The sequence below is a fragment of the Bos grunniens genome, chromosome 22, assembly GCF_055505025.1.
Source record: "Bos grunniens cultivar Pamir isolate PY7600 chromosome 22, Bosgru_T2T1.0, whole genome shotgun sequence".
Lineage (NCBI taxonomy): Eukaryota > Metazoa > Chordata > Mammalia > Artiodactyla > Bovidae > Bos > Bos grunniens.
The window spans coordinates 53,386,696-53,411,126 of record NC_141186.1 but is presented as its reverse complement, the minus strand read 5'-3'; the positions used below and the strand labels follow the sequence as shown (position 1 = coordinate 53,411,126).

The window sequence follows — 24,431 nt, the reverse complement described above, 5'->3', positions numbered from 1 at the left end:
AATATTTTGCTTTCATTTCTGGTTTTGGATTGTGTTTTGACCTGTCTGTTCCAAGTGAAAAGTAAATAAAAGTGGGATGTCTGGCACCCATGCTGAGCTTGGCGGCTTCAAATTCAATAAAGAACACATCAAGGTCTGTCTGAGATGGTTTGGAAGTGAATATAGATTTTGCTTCCTTAGGTAAAAGAATTTTGCCCCCACTGTTTCCGTCTCCCTTCAGTAAGCCCCACCTTTAACCAAGTCCAGCGAAAACCATCATCCTTAAAGAACTGGATAACTCTGGGAGTCCTGGTCAACCCTGCATACGACAATGAAAATTCTGCAGAGAAATAAAGTTTTAGAAGATCATTGCTCCTATTTAGTCTCAAATTGCTCTACTTATGTTTACTACCACTTAGCTAATATTCTTCAAAAATCCCTTTTAAGAAAATTACAACATTTTCCAACATATGATCAAATCAGGGCTCTGTTCACTGGTTAACTCTCTCCTTTGTGCAGGGTACAAAGAAGAGCCTGGTAGATGAAAGAATAGGTATTTAAAAATCAGACTGACTTCAGCTCAGCCTCAATACTATTATGGGAGTTTGCATAAGTGACTTAAAGACTCTGGATGTCAGATTCCTTTCCTATAATTTGGTGTACTATTAATATCCACTGGGAATTATGCTGGAATATAGTGTCTAGACCAGCACTGTGCAGTAGCATTTTCTGTAATGATGGAAATGCTCTGTATTTGCATTGTTCAAAACAGTGGCCACCAGACCAGTGCAAAATGTGGCTAATGCGAATGTGGAACTAGGCTTTTTATTTCAATTAATTAATTTTTTAATATGGCAAATGTTGGGAAAATAATGGGAACAGTGACAGACTTTATTTTCTTGGGCTCCAAAATCACTGCAGATGGTGACTGCAGCCATGAAATTAAAAGATGCTTGCTCCTTGGAAGAAAAGTTATGACCAACCTAGACAGCATATTAAAAAGCAGAGATATTACTTTGCCAACAAAGGTCCCTCTAGTTAAAGTTATGGTTTTTCCAGTGGTCATGTATGGATGTGAGAGTTGGACTATAAAGAAAGCTGAGTGCAGACGAATTGATATTTTTGAACTGTGGTGTTGGAGGAGACTCTTGAGAATCCCTAGAACTGCAAGGAGATCAAACCAGTCAATCCTGAAGGAAGTCAACCCTGAATATTCATTGTAAGGACTGATGCTGAAGCAGAATCTCCAGTTATTTGGCCATCTGATGCAAAGAACTGACTCATTTGAAAAGACCCTGATGCTGGGAAAGATTGAAGGCAGGAGGAGAAGGGGACAACAGAGGATGAAATGGTTGGATGGCATCACGGACTCAGTGGACATGAGTTTGAGTAGGCTCCCGGAGTTGGACAGGGTGATGGACAGTTGGTTATGGACAGGGAAGCCTGATGTGCTGCAGTCCACGGGGTCACAAAGAGTCAGACACAACTAAGCAACTGAACTGAACTGAACCAATGGCCAATACTACATTAATGACAGTACAAGTCTGGCATACAATAGATACTGATATATATCGGTATTACTTGGACTCTGGCATCAAGGATTCCTATGTTTAAATTCTCAAGCACATTACTAAATGTTTCCAAGCTTCACTGTCTTCATCTGTAATATGGGCCTAATAACAATACCTTCCCTATAGATTGGTTCAGAAGATTAAACAGAAACTGCATGCTAACCACTTAATGTAGCACCTGGCACACAAAAGGAACCTCTTGTAACTGTGGGCTACTTTCCTGCTGCTGCTGCTAAGTCACTTCAGTCATGTCCAACTCTGTGCAACTCCATAGACGGCAGCCCACCAGGCTCCCCCGTCCCCGCGATTCTCCAGGCAAGAACACCGGAGTGGATTGCCATTTCCTTCTCCAATGCAGGAAAGTGAAAAGTGAAAGTGAAGTCGCTCAGTCTTGTCCGACTCCTCGAGACCCCATGGACTGCAGGCCACCAGGCTCCTCCGTCCATGGGATTTTCCAGGCAAGAGTACTGGAGTGGGGTGCCATTGCCTTCTCCGGGGCTACTTTCCTAATAATAGCTATTTGCTCTCTAGATTAGAATCCCACTCCCGCAAAGAATGCTCTTCACCATGGTGGGTGATCCAGGTTGCTTTCTGCAGGGGAACAGAAGCACTGCACACCTGAGAGGGCTCTTTGAGTGTGAAATCAAACACCAAGGGTTTAGAGTAATAGACAGAAAGGGCCTCCCAACTTTGTGGCAGTATGTTCAATCCATTCGACCTCACGGATCTCCTCTGAAAAGTCTTTTAAGGATAACGAATCTGATCAGGTTTCCGGCTGGATCCAAACCCTATGGCTCAAACCAAAGTGAGAGATGGGGATGTGGATGACAGGTCATTTCCTCTCCCCTATTTCTGGGATTCTGACAGAAGCTTATACACAAGGAGAATCAGAACTAGATAATAGTCAATGAGTCCTGGCAAAGTAACATGGGCAGATATGGCTTAGGCAGGAAGGCAATGGGGTTTCTCACCACTGTCCTCATGAAGATCCAGGACCCTCACCCCAAGGTGTAGCAGTAGAAAAAAACTGCAATCAAGAGACCCCCCCCCAGCCCACACTCCTCCCGAAGAAGCTGGGACAATCAGGGGTGAGAGAAAGGGACAACATTGGCCCTCCACTGACAGGGAAAAGGGACATGGGCAGAGGCTCTGCCTTCCTTGGGCCAGAACCAGAAACCTGGGGAAATGGGAAACGAGGGGAGTCACCCTAGTACCATTCAGCTGTGCATTCAGTTCAGTTCAGCTGCTCAGTCGTGTCCAACTCTTTGAGACCCCATGAATCGCAGCATGCCAGGCCTCCCTGTCCATTACCAACTCCCGGAGTTCACTCAAACTCACGTCCATTGAGTCAGTGATGCCATCCAGCCATCTCATCCTCTGTCGTCCCCTTCTCCTCCTGCCCCCAACCCCTCCCAGCATCAGAGTCTTTTCCAGTGAGTCAACTCTTCGCATCAGGTGGCCAAAGTACTGGAGTTTCAGCTTTAGCATCATTCCTTCCAGAGAACACCCAGGACTGATTTCCTTTAGAATGGACTGGTTGGATCTCCTTGCAGTCCAAGGGACTCTCAAGAGTCTTCTCCAACACCACAGCTCAAAAGCATCAATTCTTCGGCGCTCAGCTTTCTTCACAGTCCAACTCTCACATCCATACATGACCACAGGAAAAACCATAGCCTTGACTAGACGGACCTTTGTTGCCAAAGTAATGTCTCTGCTTTTGAATATGCTATCTAGGTTGGTCATAACTTTCCTTCCAAGGAGTAAGCGTCTTTTCATTTCCTGGCTGCAGTCACCATCTGCAGTGATTTTGGAGCCCAGAAAAATAAAGTCTGACACTGTTTCCACTGTATCCTCATCTATTTCCCATGAAGTGATGGGACAAGATGCCATGATCTTCATTTTCTGAATGTTGAGCTTTAAGCCACTCTCCCCTTTCACTTTCATCAAGAGGCTTTTTAGTTCCTCTTCACTTTCTGCCATAAGGGTGGTGTCATCTGCATATCTGAGGTTACTGATATTTCTCCCGGTAATCTTGATTCCAGCTTGTGCTTCTTCCAGCCCCGCTTTTCTCATGATGTACTCTGCATAGAAGTTAAATAAGCAAGGTGACAATATACAGCCTTGACGTACTCCTTTTCCTATTTGGAACCAGTCTGTTGTTCCATGTCCAGTTCTAACTCTTGCTTCCTGACCTGCATATAGGTTTCTCAAGAGACTGGTCAGGTGGTCTGGCATTCCCATCTCTTTCAGAATTTCCCACAGTTTATTGTGATCCACACAGTCAAAGGCTTTGGCATAGTCAATAAAGCAGAAATAGGTGTTTTTCTGGAACTCTCTTGCTTTTTCCATGATCCATTGGATGTTGGCAATTTGATCTCTGATTCCTCTGTCTTTTCTAAAACCAGCTTGAACATCAGGAAGTTCACGGTTCATGTATTGCTGAAGCCTGGCTTGGAGAATTTTGAGCATTACTTTACTAGCGTGTGAGATGAGTGCAATTGTGCAGTAGTTAAACTGACCTTTTCCAGTCCTGTGGCCACTGCTGAGTTTTCCAAATTTGCTGGCATATTGAGTGTGGCACTTTCACAGCATCATCTTTCAGGATTTGGAATAGCTCAACTGGAATTCCATCACCTCCACTAGCTTTGTTCATAGTGATGCTTTCTAAGGCCCACTTGACTTCACATTCCAGGATGTCTGGCTCTAGGTGAGTGATCACACCATCGTGATTATCTGGATCGTGAAGATCTTTTTTGTACAGTTCTTCTGTGTATTCTTGCCATCTCTTCTTAATATCTTCTGCTTCTGTTAGGTCCATATCATTTCTGTCCTTTATCAAGCCCATCTTTGCATGAAATGTTCCCTTGGTATCTCTAATTTTCTTGAAGAGATCTCTAATCTTTCCCATTCTGTTGTTTTCTTCTGTTTCTTTGCATTGATCACTGAGGAAGGCTTTCTTATCTCTTCTTGCTATTCTTTGGAACTCTGCATTCAGATGCTTATATCTTTCCTTTTCTCCTATGCTTTTCTCTTTTCTTCTTTTCACAGCTATTTGTAAGGCCTCCCCAGACAGCCATTTTGCTTTTTTGCATTTCTTTTCCATGGGGATGGTCTTGATCCCTGTCTCCTGTACAATGTCACGAATCTCCGTCCATAGTTCATCAGGCACTCTATCTATCAAATCTAGTCCCTTAAATCTATTTCTCACTTCCACTGTATAATCATAAGGGATCTGATTTAGGTCATACCTGAATGGTCTAGTGGTTTTCCCTACTTTCTTCAATTTAAGTCTGAATTTGGCAATGACAGAATGTGGTCCACTGGAGAAGGGAATAGCAAACCACTTCAGGATTCTTGCCTTGAGAACCCCATGAACAGTATGAAAAGGCAAAATGATAGATACTGAAAGAGGAACTCCCCAGGTCAGTAGGTGCCCAATATGCTACTGGAGATCAGTGGAGAAATAACTCCAGAAAGAATGAAGGGATGGAGCCAAGGCAAAAACAATACCCAGTTGTGGATGTGACTGGTGATAGAAGCAAGGTCCGATGCTGTAAAGAGCAATATTGCATAGGAACCTGGAATGTTAGGTCCATGAATCAAGGCAAATTGGAAGTGGTCAAACAAGAGATGGCAAGAGTGAATGTCGACATTCTAGGAATCAGCGAACTAAAATGGACTGGAATGGGCAAATTTAACTCAGATGACCACTATATCTACTACCGTGGGCAGGAATACCTTAGAAGAAATGGAGTAGCCATCATGGTCAACAAAAGAGTCCGACACGCAGTACTTGGATGCAATCTCAAAAACAACAGAATGATCTCTGTTCATTTCCAAGGCAAACCATTCAATATCACAGTAATCCAAGTCTATGCTCCAACCAGTAATGCTGAAGAAGCTGAAGTTGAACGGTTCTATGAAGACCCAAGACCTTTTAGAACTAACACCCAAAAAAGATGTCCTTTTCATTACAGGGGACTGGAATGCAAAAGTAGGAAGTCAAGAAACACCTGGAGTAACAGGCAAATTTGGCTTTGGAATACAGAATGAAGCAGGGCAAAGGCTAATAGAGTTTTGCCAAGAGAACACACTGGTCATAGCAAACACCCTCTTCCAAGAACACAAGAGAAGACTCTACACATTGACATCACCAGATGGCCAACACTGAAATCAGATTGATTATATTCTTTGCAGCCAAAGATGGAGAAGCTCTACACAGTCAGCAAAAACAAGACCAGGAGCTGACTGTGGCTCAGATCATGAACTCCTTATTGCGAAACTGAAGAAAGCTGTGCATTAACCATCTGCAATTCAACATGTATTCATTCAGCAAGCATTACGAGGGCCTTCTACACGCAAGACAGCAACCATTCCACAAAAGACAGTTCCTGCCTTCACAAGGTTCACTGTTTAGAGAGAAAGGCAAGCAAATAAACAAAGTGGCCTGGTGTTTGAAGGCAATGAGGTACAGGAAGGAGGCTCTAAGAGTCAGAGGAGGGTAGCTCTCCCAGCCCAAGCACAGGAGCCCAGGGAAGTAAGCCGGCAGGAGGCAATGTGTATTTGAGCAAGGGCTGCAGAGAAGCTCCTCAAGTAGATCACCGGAGAGGGAACAAGTGTGCAGAGGCAACCATGAAAATGGCACAGGCCAGGGGCTTCAAGTGGCACAGCCACTTGATGAGAGGTAGATGGATGGCTAGATGGATTGTAAAGACAAACCACGTGAGTGTGTAAGAGGAGGGGAGGGGGGCATCCCTCTCAAGGGAGGTTAGGAGTGGTGGCCAGTACAGAGGGAGGGCGGGACCAGGTAGTGTCCCCTCCAGGCACTTCCTTTGAGCAGAAGCAAAACAGAAGGTGATGGGGAGCCAGGAATCTCCCCAACACAGTACACAAGTACATTAGCTATTTATGATTCCATAGCCCCCACTTACTCATTAATTCAACATTTAATGAGTGCCTACTGTATGCAACATCTATGTCCAGCTCTCAGGTGTGGATTCTATCCTGCCGGCCACAGGAAACCCTTGATACCATGAGACACCCTCAGCTTTGCTTTTCAGAAAAAGTCTGTAGGACAAAACAAGAGACTCAGAGAAGGAGCAGTGTCACAAACCACATTTGGAATGAAGTTCCTGTGTTCACCAAATGATTTAAGAGTCTGGAGACAGGAGCCAGAGAGTTAAACAGACTATCCCAGAGCACAGAGTGAGGCATGCTCCAGCACCAAGGAGGACCCCCCAGCCAGGTGCTGAGCTGTCAGAACTGACTTCCTGGCAGAGATGATGGCTCACCGAAAGCCTGAGGATCAAGGAGGGCCTTAAGACATCTCAAGATTAAATCAGCTCCCCCACCCAGAAGCATAAAAGAAACTATTTTATAACCAGACATACTTTTCCTCATTCTAAGTTGCATTTGTTTCACAACGTAAAGTTCCCATTCCATCCTTCCTAGCATGTTCAATCCAACCTCATGACTCTTCAGCCAAATTCAGGATACATACCATTCATTTTCTGTTCAGTGCTCCCTTGCCAAAAACTTTTCCCCTTTCCCCTCACTCCCACAATTGATTCTTCTAGTGTAGTGGATCTCAACTAGAAGATGACTTTCCTCCAGGGGCCATCCAGCCATGTCTGGAGACATTCAGGTTGTTACAATTTGGAAAGAGGCCTGGAATCCCCCACAACAAAACCATACCCCAGCCCCCATCTGTCAGCAGTGCCATGGCAGAGAACCCTCCTCCAATCTCAGCAAGGAGGACCCTGGATCAGGCCCCACACAGATGGCTGCAGCTGACTCCAGACTCAAGGAATATTCCAGATACTTTACATGGCCAAAGGAGACTCAGGCTGTCCACAAGCACCCATTCCTGTCACTCCACCGTTTCCACAGCCTTTCCACACCTGCTGATGCAAGACAAACTCATAGTGGGTCCCACCAGAGGTGCTCTCTGCTTCCCCACAGCACACACAGACCTAGTGGGGGGGGGGGGTGATCCCTGTCTCCCTACCCCACCCTCCTCAGCCAGGTGACTTTAAAACACAGCAGTTTTAGGTTATCTTTCTCAGCAATCCAGTCTGTGCACATAAGGGAAGGGATGGGGGGGGGGCTATTAGATGAGGAGAAGTTATAAGGGAAAGTGTATACATGTGTGATGAATGGAGAAATTTCAGTGGCAACAGTGTATGAGAAAAAAACAGAGTCACAGAGAAGAGGTAGCTTCACAGAATAGGTGGTGAGTGGTGTCATGAGAAGGGAATGGAAAGAAATGGGACTGGCGGCTGGAGAGTAGACGACAAATGAGGACAGACTTGCTAAGGAGTCTGGGCCTGTTGAAGCCAGGGAATAAATGCATACTTGGGCCCTGAATGGCCCAGGCAAGTGGTGGATGTGCTGGAGGAAGACAAGAAGTGGGGCAGGGACTCTGGGCGGAGGTTTTGGCAGTGCACCTTCTGGGACACAATGGAGGGCTTTCCTAAGGTAAAGAGCTCTGTGTGGAAAAAAACATATTTGAAAGCTACATTTTTAGTTGTTTGTTTTATTGGAGGATAATTGCTTTACAGTATTGTGTTGGCCCTCTGCCAAGGACTGCAATTTAGGGAGTGGGGAAGGTCGAGGGTTGGGCCCAGCCCAAAGGGATGGGGAGCACTGACTCCAGGATGTGGGATTCTGTTTTTAGGACAGGCTGAGTTAGAACTCCTGGAGGTGGCAGTGTCAAGAGAAGCTGGATGTGCTGGCCCTCAATTAGCAAAGCAAATGGGTGGAGATCCACATTGGAGGGGGGTCACAGGAAGTGAACACTGTGGGAATGGAAAAGTGGCTCAAGACAGGACCCAGAGGAATAGAGGCAGCAAAGGAGTCCCAGAGGAGAAGGGGAAGGTGTACTAGGCAGGGCAAAGACAATTACAGAGGAGAGAGCTCTGGGCGGAACAGGAAATGTCAGTGGTGTTTAATACTGCCAAGCAAGATAAGAGCAGAAAAACACATCTCCTGATCCTGTGACACAATCAGAAAGGCACAATAATTTAGAAGCTCCTGCCGTGTCTCTTCCTGGGCCAACTCATGTAGCAAAGGGGCACAGAATTGTATTTCCTCCTTCCCACAGAAATGCATGATTTTTGTCCCCAAGTTCTGGGCTCTCTCAAGGACAGGACCAGCCTTTGCGGTCTGAAGGTCCTGTATACTGGGGAAGGGAAGTGCCCTTTCCAATGACCCTTTCCAGAGGGTGTAGCTGACTCCTTTGGAACAGGAAGGGATGGGACCGTGGACTCTGATGTAGAGATAAAAGCCTGCTCAAGGCCCCTGGGCCTGGAAGGGATTGGCTTCAGAGCCTCTGAGGAGCCTCAAGGACCAGCCTGGGGGAGCATTGGGCAGGAGGGAGCACTGCGTGCAGTTTCTAACATGGGGGCTCGCATGGGTGCTGGCCCTCAGAGGGGCCCAGAGCAATCACCCAGGCTGAGGACCAAGGCAAATCCCATCCTGCACAGTTAAAATCTGTCAGGATTTAATTCTCAAGGAATTATTTTTAAAGTGAGATGCTACTTAATTATCTTTAACTTTTGTTCATAAGAAAAATATTTTTATCTAGTTAAGATATGGTTAGTATACAATCACAGTGACTGTCCAGCATAACCAACCCTACAAAAGCTGGAGCAGGGAAGGCGAGGAGGAGAAGGACATGCTGGGGGTGGGGCGGGGGGATGAGCCACTTCCTCTTCCACTCTGCTCTCCATACCCTGTGGACAATGGTGAGAACCAGGGAGACGGTCAGATGGAGTGAGTGCGCAGCATGGCCTCCCTCTGCACATGACTACTCCTTCCGTCCACCATACACGTGGGTTTCACAGTCTTACAACATGATGGTGTTGAAAATTCCAGTTTCCATTTCCTGTCAACCAGGGTAAACGACATTTGCAGAAAAGCAGAACCCTCAGCCTGTGCCGTACTCTGCCCAGATGCCCACTTCAGTCCTAGGGATAGGGCTGCTGCCCCCATCACTGGAAACCACCCTCAGCCACTGGGACCTGCCTGTCTGCAGGGCGACTGAGGCCAGTGACTGCTGAGGTGGGACTGAAAAGGCTGGGCCCCTGCTCTCCCCATGGCACGGTGCTCAAGGACCACCCCAGAGCGCCACAGAGATCAGCCGAGCCCTCACACTGTGTGGAGGTGTGTGCTGCACCCACGTCGTGGTGGCTTCTCCCTCTGCCCAGTCCTGCCTCACTCACTCCCTTACACGTGAGTGTCCCAGAAGCTACCCTAACAGGACCGCTGCCGCTGAGAGCTCTGGATTGCCAGGAACGCGATCTAAGATAGCCTGATTTGGGGTACAACTTTCTCTTCCACTGAAACTCAGTCACAGATACCAGTAAGTAATAAGATGTCTCCATCTTGAATTCTGTTATCTTCCCTTCCCTTGCTCCATCTCTGGGATCCAAGTAGATGGTCCCTCAGGAACCTGAAAAAGAAGACACTAGGAGGAAAAGGGAGGAGAGGGGAAGAGGCCTCCGCACACTTCACCTGGCTAACTCGCATTCAGACTGGGCTTAGAGACTCCCACACTGGAAAACCTGGCCCGGTGCCCCTGCTGACAGCTCCTACAGCTCCTGTGTGCTCCCCTCACACAGCACGTGAACCCCTGAATTACAGCCGGGTGTGCACCTGACCATCTCCCCCCAGAAAGTTACTGCCATGAGGGCAGAGAAGGGGTCTACTTTGCTTGCCATTTTCTCCAGGGACCTGGCAAAGCTCCCCGCACTTGGGAGACATGTCCTGTAGGGTCCTGGCAGGAAATAAATGGCACATACAAGTAGGGCAACGAGGCAAGTTTGGTAAGAAGACTCTTTACAAGATTTAGACAGGGCATGAGGAAACCACAGCGTACAGTGCAGTACCTGGTGGCAGTGAGAGCAGGCTGCCATTCCCACTGCTAGGAACAAGGGGCAGGACACAGGCGTGGGTAGAGGCTGACAAGAGCCACTCACAGGTCAAGCGACACATCAGTCCCACCAGCAAGACGACCCCTGAGAACCACCAGGAAGGAGCCAGGGAGCTAAATCCCCTGACCTCACTCTCTAATCTCCTGCCTAAAACTCCCCATTGGCCAAATGCAGCTGATACTCAGAGGACAGAGGAGACTGCTATTATAAGATAAGGCTCCCTGGACATAAACCAAGGTGGAGGTGAGTAGAGAGTGGGTACAGCAGAGCAAAAGGAAGATATATAATCAGTAGACAATAAATACCTGGGAGAGGAATAAATGAATAGCATTTTTCAACAAATATGTGTTGAAACACTACTCAGTGGATATTTGTCATTCTGATCACTGTCTCAGGTAGACAAATCAAAGGCCACACACATAAAAAGGACACTAAGCATAACTCCAACCTGGGGGCAGACAATAAAGCCTTAGGCTATGTGAGATGAGGCTCTGAGAGGTCCTGACATAAAGCTAGTGCTTGGGAAAAGGTGAACCAGAAGAAATTCTCTCAAAGGTAGATAACAATAAGGAAGCTTACTTGTTTTCACCTAGGCTCTAATTGATTGGTGAAAAATCTGTAAGAATCCAAAACCCCAATGCTTCATGAAAATCTAAGGTTTAATTTTAGAATACCCTCAAAATGGGAGACCCCCCCAAACAGGCCAGGAAACCCTGTCTCAGGCCATCCATATTCTCAGTGCTCTTGGCTGGAACAAAGGCAAAACTCCTCCAGAAGGCAGTGCTCCCACTTCAGGTCACGAAAATATTCTCCAATAAATATGAACTCACACTGAGACTACAAAATGTACAAGGAAATGGACCTCTGTGAGCGACAGCTGGCAGGCCTAATCCTAATAGGATCAGAACTCTGAATTTCAGGGTTGATTAAATCATGATTTGATTACAAGCATTTTTATGAGGAATCAAAATCCTAAAACATAGACAAAATATTATTACCAGAACCCACACAGTGTTATAAACGTATATGCTACTCTTGTGGAATTTTTCTTATTGCCCTAACTCAGCACACTATCTCAGATACAAAAAATCCTAGAAACCGCTCTGAAATACGAGGGCATTTACTCAGTAGACGTTTTCCCTTTCTTTTCCCAGGGATACACACTCACAAGTGGATGCCTTCTGAGTCCACTTGTCTGCTAATTGAAGAGTACTGAAATAATTCTCAGGACTTAGCAATTTTCCTTCTTTCTTCAGTACCGTATCTGTGGTAGGATTAGGTTTATGTACAGCTCAAATTCAGGCTTCCCAGGTGGCTCAGTGGTAAAGAATTCATGTGCAGATGCAGGAGCCACAGGAGACATGGGTTCGATCCCTGGGTCAGGAAGATCCCCTGGAGGAGGAAATGGCAACCCACTCCAGTATTCTCCCTGGGATAATCTTATGGACAGAGGAGGCTGGCAGGCTACAGTCCATGGGATCACAAAGAATCAGACATGACTGAGTACACATGCACAGCTCAGATGCACCACTTTCAAAGTCGTGGTACAAGATCATACCCTATTTCTTGTTCATTTGCTACTGGCCATGTTTTAGAATTTTTGTTGAAACTATCTTTTAGTCACTTTACAAGGGCCTGGAGCTGGAAGAGTTCATGACCCTATTTCACTCTGCCATCTTTACTAGAAAGCCCCACAGAAACGATTTTGTGATTCTATAGAGGTTTCAAAAGCTTAAGCACTGCTTCAGCTTGGGTGGCCCTAGATGTATGTAGTGGTATTTGTGTGCTGGCTTTGGAGCTTGGTTGGTGGGATTGTTGTTTATAGTTGGGAAGCAGGGAGATATTAGACACCTGTTTATGGGGCATTAGCTGTCCTGAGTCGGCAGAGCAACCAATTACATTTCACCACAAGATGTTGCTGGTGGCCCCGGGAAATCAGCCTCACTGGAATACTGGGGACAGACGCTAGGCCAGAGGGGACTTGGTAGGGAGTGAACAACATGAAGCAGCTGGACAACTAATGAAAGCTGTCTGGGAAGAGGGAGAGTAAGTAGTTCGAGCAATGTGTGAGGTTAAGGGCAGGATTACAGTCTTTATCTGAGAGACCTGAGCATTTAAAAATTCTGGAGAGACCAACAGAGAAAGAGAGGTTGGAGCTAAAGCAAAACATGGAATACTCTAACGGAGGTTAGACAGAATGAGAGCCAGAGTGCAGAAGGAGACATCAGCCTTCAATAAAAGAGGAGCAGCTGAGTCCGCGGAAAGAGGGAAGAAAGGAGAATCTGAAGCTGGGGACCAGGGAGCTGAGGCAGTTCAAGAAAGGTAGAAGGTAAGGTCATTTCCTGAACATAAATGTAGGTGACAGGGATGGGCATTTGAAGAGGTGGAAGAGTTTTAAATTGCTCAAAGTAGCCAACCGAAAATAGGAGAAAGTGGCAATGTGGGACATTCATGACCCATAAGAGTTAGAAGGAAAACGAGAAAAACCCTTGGAAGCCAGCTGAGACTAGAGACCATAAATTAGTCATAAATTCTGTCTTCATGGCTAAGTGGTTTTAACCAGCTATTCTCAGAAACACATTCTCAAAGAAAGAATGGCAGGGAGAAGTAGAGTGATGGGATCAAAGGCTGGGAATCAAGGGCACCCAAGGTACTGACCAGAGAATGACTACATTATAGACTATGGGATCTTAGCAAGACTAGGAGGGATGTGGCTGTAGGAAGGGCTGAGACGCAGAGGCTAGAGGGCTTGATGAAGGAGAACAACAGTACAGAAGGAGCAAATGCAGTGAGAAAGATCTAAGGAGTAGATGCTGTGATCAGAAGAGTGAGCAATTTTACTGTGAAAGTTCAGTGCAGAATCAATTTAACAAACCCCACATCTGACTGTTAGCGTGGATGATAGTGGAGTGAAACTGAAGGCCAGTGGAGTTAATGAGTTGAAAGCCCTGGGCCCTGAGTGGAAGGCAACATGGGCAATTAAGCCACCAGGATGATGGAGAAAACTAGGTGAAGAGAAGCTCCTTATCCACATACCCTTGTCTTAATAAGAGGCAATCAGGCAGACAGTGGTAATCAGCAATGATGAGCAGAGGGCAGGGTGGGGGCTGGAGACCACAGCAGTCTGTTATATATCTACCTACTGAAATCTGCAGGAGTAATGGTCAGCAAGAGGCACTGGAGCCAGGAACATCACCTTCTGACCCTCAAGGATTAGGCATGTGTGAAAGGGAAAGAGCATCCTCAAGGAACATGCCAAGGAATGTTCTGGGATTCAGTTGAGGATGCCAGGAGGATTGTCTGCAGTGGAATTCAGATTTCAGAGGGCACAGAGGAGAGCAATGGAGAAAAGAGAGAGTTAGGAAGGGAGGTGAGGGCAGAGGAGACAGGAAGAAGAATGGCAATCAGAAACTGAGCTGGCGCACTGACTGAAGATGGCATGGATGGGGGCATAATGACATCAAGTGGCCTTATGTGTCTCAAAAAGATTGACCCCAGCAGAGCACAGGTAGGTGAAATGAAGTCGCTCAGTCATGTCCAACTCTTTGCAACTCCATGGACTGTAGCCTAACAGGGTCCTCCATCCATGGGGTTTTCCAGGCAAGAGCACTGGAGTGGGTTACCATTTCCTTCTCTAGAGGATCTTCCCGACCCAGGGATCAATCCCAGGTCTCCTGCATTGTAGGCAGGCACTTTACCATCTGAGCCACCAGGGAAGTCAGGTAGACAGTGGCTAAAAAGATGAAGGAGGGATTAAGATGCTGGTAAAGAATCTGCCTACAATGCAGGAGACCCAGATTTGATCCCTGCGTTGGCAAGATCCCTGAAGAAGGAAATGGCTACCCACTGCAGTATTCTGAAGAATTCCATCAGAAGAGTCTGGTGGGCTACAGTCCATGGGGTTGCAAAGAGTCAGACATGACTGAGCTACTAACACTTAAGATGCTGCAGAACATATCATTCTTCAGTAAGCAAAGGACTCAAGACTCTCTAAAGACTGATGTCTCCCTTCCAAGGCTGTGTTTACCCAAATTCTTTCAAGATACAGACACTAATAAGTGACTCAGCATAAAATAAATGTATTAGATGAAACCTCTGAGAGAGATTGCGAAGGGTGGCGGGCAAAGCTGGGAGAGTTACCAGATCACAATGCAAGTCTGACCCAAAACAAAGGACAGAAGGAAGAAGTGGGGTGAGGGAGAAGCACCAGTCCATCATCCAGGAATGGGCCCATCCCAGTGGCCCTAGGGCCACTGGGCTGGGAGCAGCCCTTGGCAGGCAAGGCCTTGGCATGGATGCAAGGATGTACTTTTGGAGTGAGGGAGCTGGGCTCCTCAGTCAATTATCCTCGTTCCCACACAGCACTGTATAATCATAAGGGATTTGATTTAGGTCATACCTGAATGGTCTAGTGGTTTTCCCTACTTTCTTCAATTTAAGTCTGAATTTGGCAATAAGGAGTTCATTGTCTGAGCCACAGCTCCTGGTCTTGTTTTTGCTGACTGTGTAGAGCTTCTCCATCTTTGGCTGCGAAGAATATAGTCAATCTGATTTCAGTGTTGGCCAGCTGGTGATGTCCATGTATAGAGTCTTCTCTTGTGTTGTTGGAAGAGGGTGTTTGCTATGACCAGTGCGTTTTCTTGGCAAAACTCTATTAGTCTTTGCCCTGCTTCATTCCGTATTCCAAGGCCAAATTTGCCTGTTACTACAGGTGTTTCTTGACTTCCTACTTTTGCATTCCAGTCCCCTATAATGAAAAGGACATCTTTTTTGGGTGTTAGTTCTAAAAGGTTTTGTAGGTCTTCATAGAACCGTTCAACTTCAGCTTCTTCAGCATTACTGGTTGAAGCATAGACTTGGATTACTGTGATATTGAATGGTTTGCCTTGGAAACGAACAGAGATCATTCTGTTATTTTTGAGATTGCATCCAAGTACTGCATTTCGGACTCTTTTGTTGACCATGATGGCTACTCCATTTCTTCTGAGGGATTCCTGCCCACAGTAGTAGATATAATGGTCAGCTCAGTTAAATTCACCCATTCCAGTCCATTTTAGTTCGCTGATTCCTAGAATGTCGACATTCACTCTTGCCATCTCTTGTTTGACCACTTCCAATTTCCCTTGATTCATTGACCTGACATTCCAGGTTCCTATGCAATATTGCTCTTTACAGCATCGGACCTTGCTTCTATCACCAGTCACATCCACAACTGGGTATTGTTTTTGCCTTGGCTCCATCCCTTCATTCTTTCTGGAGTTATTTCTCCACTGATCTCCAGTAACATATTGGGCACCTACTGACCTGGGGAGTTCCTCTTTCAGTATCCTATAATTTTGCCTTTTCATACTGTTCATGGGGTTCTCAAGGCAAGAATACTGAAGTGGTTTGCCATTCCCTTCTCCAGTGGACCACATTCTGTCAGATCTCTCCACCATGACCCGCCCATCTTGGGTTGCCCCACAGGCATGGCTTAGTTTCATTGAGTTAGACAAGGCTGTGGTCCTAGTGTGATTAGATTGACTAGTTTTCTGTGAGTATGGTTTCAGTGTATCTGCCCTCTGATGCCCTCTTGCAACACCTACCGTCTTACATGGGTTTCTCTTACCTTGGGCGTGGGGTATCTCTTCACGGCTGCTCCAGCAAAGCGCAGCCAATGCTCCTTACCTTGGATGAGGGGCATCTCCTCACCGCCACCCTTCCTGACCTTCAACGTGGGATAGCTCCTCTAGGCCCTCCTGTGCCCGTGCAGCCACGGTGTGGGTTGGTCCTCCCAGCCACCGCCCCTGGCCTCGGGCATGGGGTAGCTTCTCCCGCCCGCCACCCCTGGCCTGGGGCTTAAGGGCATGGGGTATCTCCTCCCGGCCGCCACCCCTGACCTCAGACACTGGGTATCTCCTCTCGGCCGCCCCCCCCCCCCCCCCCGCAACCTCGGACGTGGGGTAACTCCTCTTGGCCGCCGCCCTTCAGGCATGGGGTCCTCCGGGCTTCTGCCCCTGACCTCAGACGTGGGGTACCTTGCCGGTGCCAGCCGGCAAAGTCGATCAGGTCCCGAGAACGTGCACGGCGGGGCTAAGAAAGAAACTAAAGCAAGAGACTACAAAGATGGGGTCGATAGGTTCAGACACGTCACCACGAAGGGACGCAGTCTGACACCAACTTTATTCAGCATCTCATATTTATACAGAAGAGCGTGAGAAAGACAAGACAGTTGACATTTTTTCTTGGTTGGCCTATACATCTTACAAACAGTCACAAGAAATCTTGAGAGCATGGGAATGGCACCCTGTTATTATTTCTTACACCAGATAACATTTCTCTGTGTGTGAGAAGTTTGCACAGAACTCCAGGTGCCTGCAGTAAATAAGCGCCTAATCTCTGGGGTGGCGGGACAGAGAGCTATGTTTGCAAGCAAACCCTCAAGGACTGAGGCAGCTCCCAGAGCTGTGTCCTTCGGACAAAGGACCCCGTTCTCACGGGCAGCTCCCCGCAGTACCTCCTCTAGGCCGCGCTTAGCGCGCCCGTCGCAGCCGCCTGCACTTTAATTGAAGAAAATAGGGAAAACCACTAGACCATTCAGGTATGACTTAAATCAAATCCCTTATGATTATACAGTGGAAGTGAGAAATAGATTTAAGGGACTAGATCTGATAGATAGACTGCCTGATGAGCTATGGAATGAGGTTCGTGACACTGTACAGGAGACAGGGATCAAGACCATCCCCATGGAAAAGAAATGCAAAAAAGCAAAATGGCTGTCTGGGGAGGCCTTACAAATAGCTGTGAAAAGAAGAGAAGCAAAAGGCAAAGGAGAAAAGGAAAGATATAAGCATCTGAATACAGAGTTCCAAAGAATAGTAAGAAGAGATAAGAAAGCCTTCTTCAGCGATCGATGCAAAGAAATAGAGGAAAATAACAGAATGGGAAAGATTAGAGATCTCTTCAAGAAAATCAGAGATACCAAAGGAACATTTCATGCAAAGATGGGCTTGATAAAGGACAGAAATGATATGGACCTAACAGAAGCAGAAGATATTAAGAAGAGATGGCAAGAATACACAGAAGAACTGTACAAAAAAGATCTTCACAACCCAGATAATCACGATGGTGTGATCACTGACCTAAAGCCAGACATCCTAGAATGTGAAGTCAAGTGGGCCTTAGAAAGCATCACTACGAACAAAGCTAGTGGAGGTGATGGAATTCCAGTTGAGCTATTCCAAATCCTGAAAGATGATGCTGTGAAAGTGCTGTACCCAATATGCCAGCAAATTTGGAAAACGCAACAGTGGCCACAGGACTGGAAAAGGTCCGTTTTCATTCCAATCCCAAAGAAAGGCAATGCCAAAGAATGCTCAAACTACCATACCATTGCACTCATCTCACACGCTAGTAAAGTAATGCTCAAAATTCTTCAAGCCAAGCTTCAGCAATATGTGAACCGTGAACTTCCTGACGTTCAAGCTGGTTTTAGAAAAGGCAGAGGAACCAGAAATCAAATTGCCAATATCCGCTGGATCATGGAAAAAGCAAGAAAGTTCCAGAAAAACATCTATTTCTGCTTTATTGACTATGCCAAAGCCTTTGACTATGTGGATCACAATAAACTGTGGGAAATTCTGAAAGAGATGGGAATGCCAGACCACCTGATCTGCCTCTTGAGAAATTTGCATGCAGGTCAGGAAGCAACAGTTAGAACTGGACACGGAACAACAGACTGGTTCCAAATAGGAAAAGGAGTTCGTCAAGGCTGTATATTGTCACCCTGTTTATTTAACTTATATGCAGAGTACATCATGAGAAATGCTGGACTGGAAGAAACACAAGCTGGAATCAAGATTGCCGGGAGAAATACCAATAACCTCAGATATGCAGATGACACCACCCTTACAGCACAAAGTGAAGAGGAACTCAAAAGCCTCTTGATGAAGGTAAAAATGGAGAGTGAAAAAGTTGGCTTAAAGCTCAACATTCAGAAAACGAAGATCATGGCATCTGGTCCCATCACTTCATGGGAAATAGATGGGGAAACAGTGGAAACAGTGGCTGACTTTATTTTTCTGGGCTCCAAAATCACCGCAGATGGTGACTACAGCCATGAAATTAAAAGATGCTTACTCCTTGGAAGGAAAGTTATGACCAACCTAGATAGCATTTCAAAAGCAGAGACATTACTTTGCCAATAAAGGTTCATCTAGTCAAGGCTATGGTCATGTATGGATGTGAGAGTTGGACTGTAAAGAAGGCTGAGCGCCAAAGAATTGATGCTTTTGAACTGTGGTGTTGGAGAAGACTCTTGAGAGTCCCTTGGACCGCAAGGAGATCCAACCAGTCCATTCTGAAGGAGATCAGCCCTGGGATTTCTTTGGAAGGAATGATGCTAAAGCTGAAACTCCAGTACTTTGGCCACCTCATGCGAAGAGTTGACTCACTGGAAAAGACTCTGATGCTGGGAGGGATTGGGGGCAAGAGGAGAAGGGGACGACAGAGGATGAGATGGCTGGATGGCATCACTGACTCGATGGACGTGAGTCTGAGTGAACTCCAGGAGTTGGTGATGGACAGGGAGGCCTGGCGTGCTGCGATTCATGGGGTCACGAAGAGTCGGACACAACTGAGCGACTGATCTGATCTGATCCACACAGCACAGCAATATTTGCATGTCTGAGGTAACATTTCTCGAAACATGTCCTGCAGAGCGGTTAGTCCATACGTAACTGCAAGAGAATTAACAAGGGGGCTCCATGATTTAACAACTTTGGGAAATGCCACATACTTTCTCCAGGATCCAAATGCTTATCAGCACTTGAAGAGCTCTGACAAGCACTGTAGTAAAGACTTGTTTTATATTTTTAGTCTACCTATCTTCTAAACATCTGTGAGCAAAGTCACCCTCCCCCATTTTTTACGTTTTTTAGCACAATGCAGAATAAACCAAACAAACGTTGAAAAAGCCTTTGTTAAGGATATAATTAACTATTTTTCTTCCAGTAAGTACATATAAAATCTGTATTTCAGAGTTCGTCATCAGGTAGCCCAGGTAGTACGAGGACTAAGCACTAAAGTGATGCTGTAAGCTTGGCCAGGATGTAGGAGAAAATGTGGGGGCAGGATGAGACATTCTCAGAATCCCTTAAATTACAACATGAAGGTATATTCCCCTTCAATCTACTGCTCAGCACCAAACAACGAACCCAGAGGAAAACTGATGGTTTTCTAAAAATAGGTTTTACACACTTTCCATCAAGAAGTAGTTCTATTTAAAAATTATAATAGCTGCTATTTGGGAATATCATTATCAAAGATTTTTTTTCCTACACGTATCAAATTTTCTGGAATATTTGCTAATAAAAATTAGATAATCTGACAGCACTGATATTTGATGAAGCCATTTTAAGAAATAGATAAATTATTGTAATTCTAAATTTTTGAATAACCTTTTCTCAGTATCATTAGATCCCTGAAATGCCACCGCACTAGGATGCATTAAGCATCCTAGCACTCTCCCATCCCTTCACTCAACTAATTTAATGTTCTATCAATCAATCAGCATCCAGTTAAGAGACAGGAATCATACCAGCAATTTGAACAAAGAAAATTCACTACCAAGAATTGTTAAGCAGTCAAAGGGGACTGAAAACCCAAGGGAGGAGGAAGCAGATATAGGGAGCGGCCTCCAGGCTGAGGCAGAGCGCCCGAGAAGGAACACACCTGCAAGATGCCTTCCCTCGCAAATCTGAGATTCAGACCTTGTCAGAGAGGGTGACTGCAACCCTCTAGATGGTCAGGAAATTTGCCAAGGTGCTGCCCTTTGGGGCTGGTGAGTCGGAAACTGCCTGTAACGGTACCAGCGAGACACACAAGAGGGTGGGCATCAGTCTCCACACAGCACTGTCAGGTCATCCCAAGGAGCGAAAACAAACAACAAAATCCTGGAACCAGAATGAGAAGCCCCTGCCTCTTTCTGTGATTCTCAGCACCTTCTGTACTAGCTGGCAAAGGACAAATGTTTACAGAGTTCAGCTTGAGGATCACGAAGCAAAGGAAGGAAGGTGGGTTAGGGGCTAAAAGGCAATGAATTACTAACAGATGCACTGCACCCTCAGCTTTTTTTTTTTAATGGAAAACCAATGTAACATGAAGAATACTTCTGCATCTCCTGTAAAGTTATTGCTAAGTGTGTTTTCCAGTGTGTTTCTGTGTGCCTTTGCTCAGTGTGTTTTCTGATCTCCTTGATACAAGAACTCAGTAACAAGAAGAAAATGAGATGAGTATAAATTATTGGACCTAATCATTTGCTGTTTCATCTCATCAGAGATTATCTTGTCAGCAAGGCTTTCTCTGACTATTCTACATAAAATGTGACCCCCCCAAACCACCCTTGCCCCTCCTAGTCTCCTTCCCTGCTTTACTTTTTGCCACAGAACTTCTCTCCTACCACCTTCAACTTACATACTTATTTTGTTTTTGTCTGCAACGTAAGCTCCATGAAGGTCAGGATGTTTGTCTACTAAACAGAGCTGGGCACATGCTATGCATTTTATAAACATTCGTTGAACAAATGAATGATCTACATGTTATGGGGGGAGTAAGAGTTATAACATGATAGCCTCCTATACTGAAACTGGGACTGAACCTGAATAAACACTTTTCTAAAAACATACAGATGGCCAACAGACACAGGAAAAGATGTTCAACATCATTAGTCATCAGATAAATGCAAATCAAAACCACAATGGTATTATCACCTCATATCTGTTAAAATGGCTATTATCAAAAAGGCCACAAATAACTAATATTGGTGAGGATGTAGAGAAAAGGGAACCCTCGTACACTGTTGATAGGAATGTAAATTGATGCAGCCACTATGGAAAACAGTATAGAGGTTCTTCAAAAAACTAAAATAAAACTTCCAGATGACCCAGCAATTACACTCCTGGGTATACATCTGAAAAAAATGAAACCACTAATTTCAAAGATATAAGAACCCCAACTTTCACAGCATTATTTACATTAGCCATGATATGGAAGAAACCTAAGTGCCCATAAACAGATGAATGGATAAGGAAGGTGTGGTGCATACATGTACAATGGAATATTAGTCATAAAAATGAATGAAATTTTGCCATTCACAACAACATGGATGGACACAGTATTATGCTTAGTTAAATAAATCATAGAAAAACAAACACTGTATGTTATCACTTATATGTGGAATCTAAATTAAAAAAGCAAACTCACGAATATAACAAAACAGAAAGAGCCTCACAGATGCAGAGAACAAACTAGTGGTTACCTGTGGAGAGAGGGAAGATTCGGGGAAAGGCCAAGAGAGGGGTAAAGGGTGAAAAGATACAAACTATTATGTATAAAATAAATAAGCAATATTGATATATTGCACAACACAAGGAAATATAGCCATTATTTTGCAATAATTTTGCTGTTATTTAGTCACTAAGTCATGTCCAACTCTCTGCAACCCCAAGGACTGAAGCACACCAGGATTACCTGTCCTTCACTATCTCTGAGAGTTTGCTCAAACCCATGTTTATTGAGTTGGTAACGCTATCAAACCATCTCATCCTCTGTCATCCCCCTCTACTCCTACCCTCAATCTTTCCCGGCATCAAGGTCTTTTCCAATGAGTCAGCTCTTCACATCAGGCAGCTGAAGTATTGGAGGTTCAGCTTCAGCTGAACCTTCAGTCCTTCTAAAGAATAACTTCAAATGGAGTATAATGTATAATATCCTGAATCACTATGTTATACACCTGAAACTAATATAACACTGTAAATCAACTATACTTCAATTGTCTAAAAAACTGGGGTTTAATTATATGTATCACAGAATCATGTGAAATTTGAAGTTTCCTAGAGAAAAGCATTGTTCGGTAAGGATCATCCTAACTTCCTGATATTCAAATGGACTTCACTTTCGGAATTATTTTATTTTGGCTTGATTCCCAGAATTCTGCTTATTTACACCCAGACCTTGGATTTCTTTTTTTTTTTTTTTTAATTGAGCATGCAGCTCACAAACCTTAGAATGTAGTGAAGTTTCACCAATAATGATGACCCTATTACAGTTCCAGATACTAAAATGGTAAATAAAACCTTCCTCCTGCTTCAACTTTAGACTTGTAAACAACTCCTTCCTACTAATTTTCAAGAATCCCATGGTCTTCGAGATCAAATATACAGTATAGTGATTATAGACAACCAAATTGTATTATAAACATTAAATTTGCTAAGAAAACAGAATTGTTTTCACCACATAAAAAATTGGTAATTTTGTTAGCTAACACTACCATGGCAATCATATTGCAATATAAATGTATCAATATGGCACACCTTAAACTTCTAGAATGCTTTTTGTCGATTATATCTCAATTTAAACAAAAAAGAACTCCAAGGTCTGGGTGTAAATAAGCAGAATTCTGGGAATCAAGCCAAAATAAAATAATTCCGAAAGTGAAGTCCATTTGAATATCAGGAAGTTAGGGTGATCTGGAATTTACCGAACGATGCTTTTCTCTAGGAAACTTCAAATTTCACATGATTCTGTGATACAGATGAGGCACCTGCTTGCTGCTATTTTCCTCCACTTAACCACACAATGTGCAGTGTGTATGTTCATGGGGTTTTTTAAGTTTCAAAGTTTGACTTGACCCTCACTCCTCTCTGGGAGACTGACCAGTGAGCATCAGGCAATAAAGCACCATGAGGCACCATCACTTAGTCAAAGTTGTGGGGGGACTGATGTGTCTCCAAATAGCCCAGCTGCAGGGGGCAGAACCCCCAGGGCACAGTGACCCTCACTGACTCACAGAAGTCATACTGGGGGATGATGGAGGAAGACTTGCTGGGAAATATTCACAGCCCAGGTTCCCAGCAGCACCAATCTCTCCCAACCCCTTCCAACCCCTTCATACAGAGGAACATCACGAGTTTCCCTCTGGGTTAAATTTAATGCTTGTCACATATCTGTCCAGGCCTTTATTGTTTATTTTTCCTTTCCCTTAATAGTTCCCTCAGTTATATTTCTGACAGATCTACATTCTGCACTATCACTTCAAAAACATCTTTGGCATTAACAGAAGTGTTTCAACCAGTGAAATGAACAGGAAGCCAACATGTAAGACTGGTCCCCAAATTAGGTCCATCACAGGTACAAACAGTCGATCCAGGAGTTCATACAGATTTTCCAGTTATTTCAAGTTATTTTTTTCAGTTCATTTTTCTTCCCAACCACCCCCATCTCCCTTCAAATGTGGACTCTCAGCTTCCTTTCTCTCTGGCCTTAAACGTCACCCACCCCAGCCTCAGTCTAGGGTTGAACTTGTTCCCCTCACATTCTCTGCACAGCATTTTGATAGAGCCTGTGTCCTCACCATGGAATCTTCCTGCACTAGACCCTTCTTACAGGAGCAGGGTCAGCTCCTAACATCCTTCCTAATTCCTTGGTTCCATCACATCGATTTCCCCCAGGCTCACTGGTACTGAGGTCTCATCTCTGAACCCACTCTCTTCTCAAATGACATTATTCTGTGGCTTCCACTGGCACCAAATCCTCCCTTGGGGCCCCATTCTTCAGTCAAATATCTGACACACAAAAAATGTCTCTCAGAAAGAATAAAGAAAGTCGCTTGTCGTGTCCGACTCTTTGCAACCCCATGGACTATACAGTCCACAGAATTCTGCAGGCCAGATTACTGGAGTGGGTAGCCATTCCCTTCTCCAGGGTATCTTCCCAACCCAGGGATCGAAGCCAGGTCTCCCACATTGCAGATGGATTCTTTGCCAGCTGAGCTGAGGAAAGCCCTGTTACTGTTCCTCTCAGCTACTGCTACTTTCAAAAGTAACAGTACGAGTCCAAGCAGGGTTGCTCACTACAAGTTCTTGAAGACTGACCCATATGCTAATACTGATGAAATGCTCCAGGGGAGCAT

At 45.1% G+C, this 24,431-nt stretch overlaps 1 long non-coding RNA gene across 4 annotated transcripts in view; it reads right to left on the bottom strand.

Moving 5' to 3' along the window:
- LOC147348612 (uncharacterized) overlaps window positions 1-24,431 on the bottom strand; it is a 197,340-nt gene that overhangs the window by 164,729 nt on the left and 8,180 nt on the right. The gene's annotated exons all lie outside the window — the stretch shown is intronic.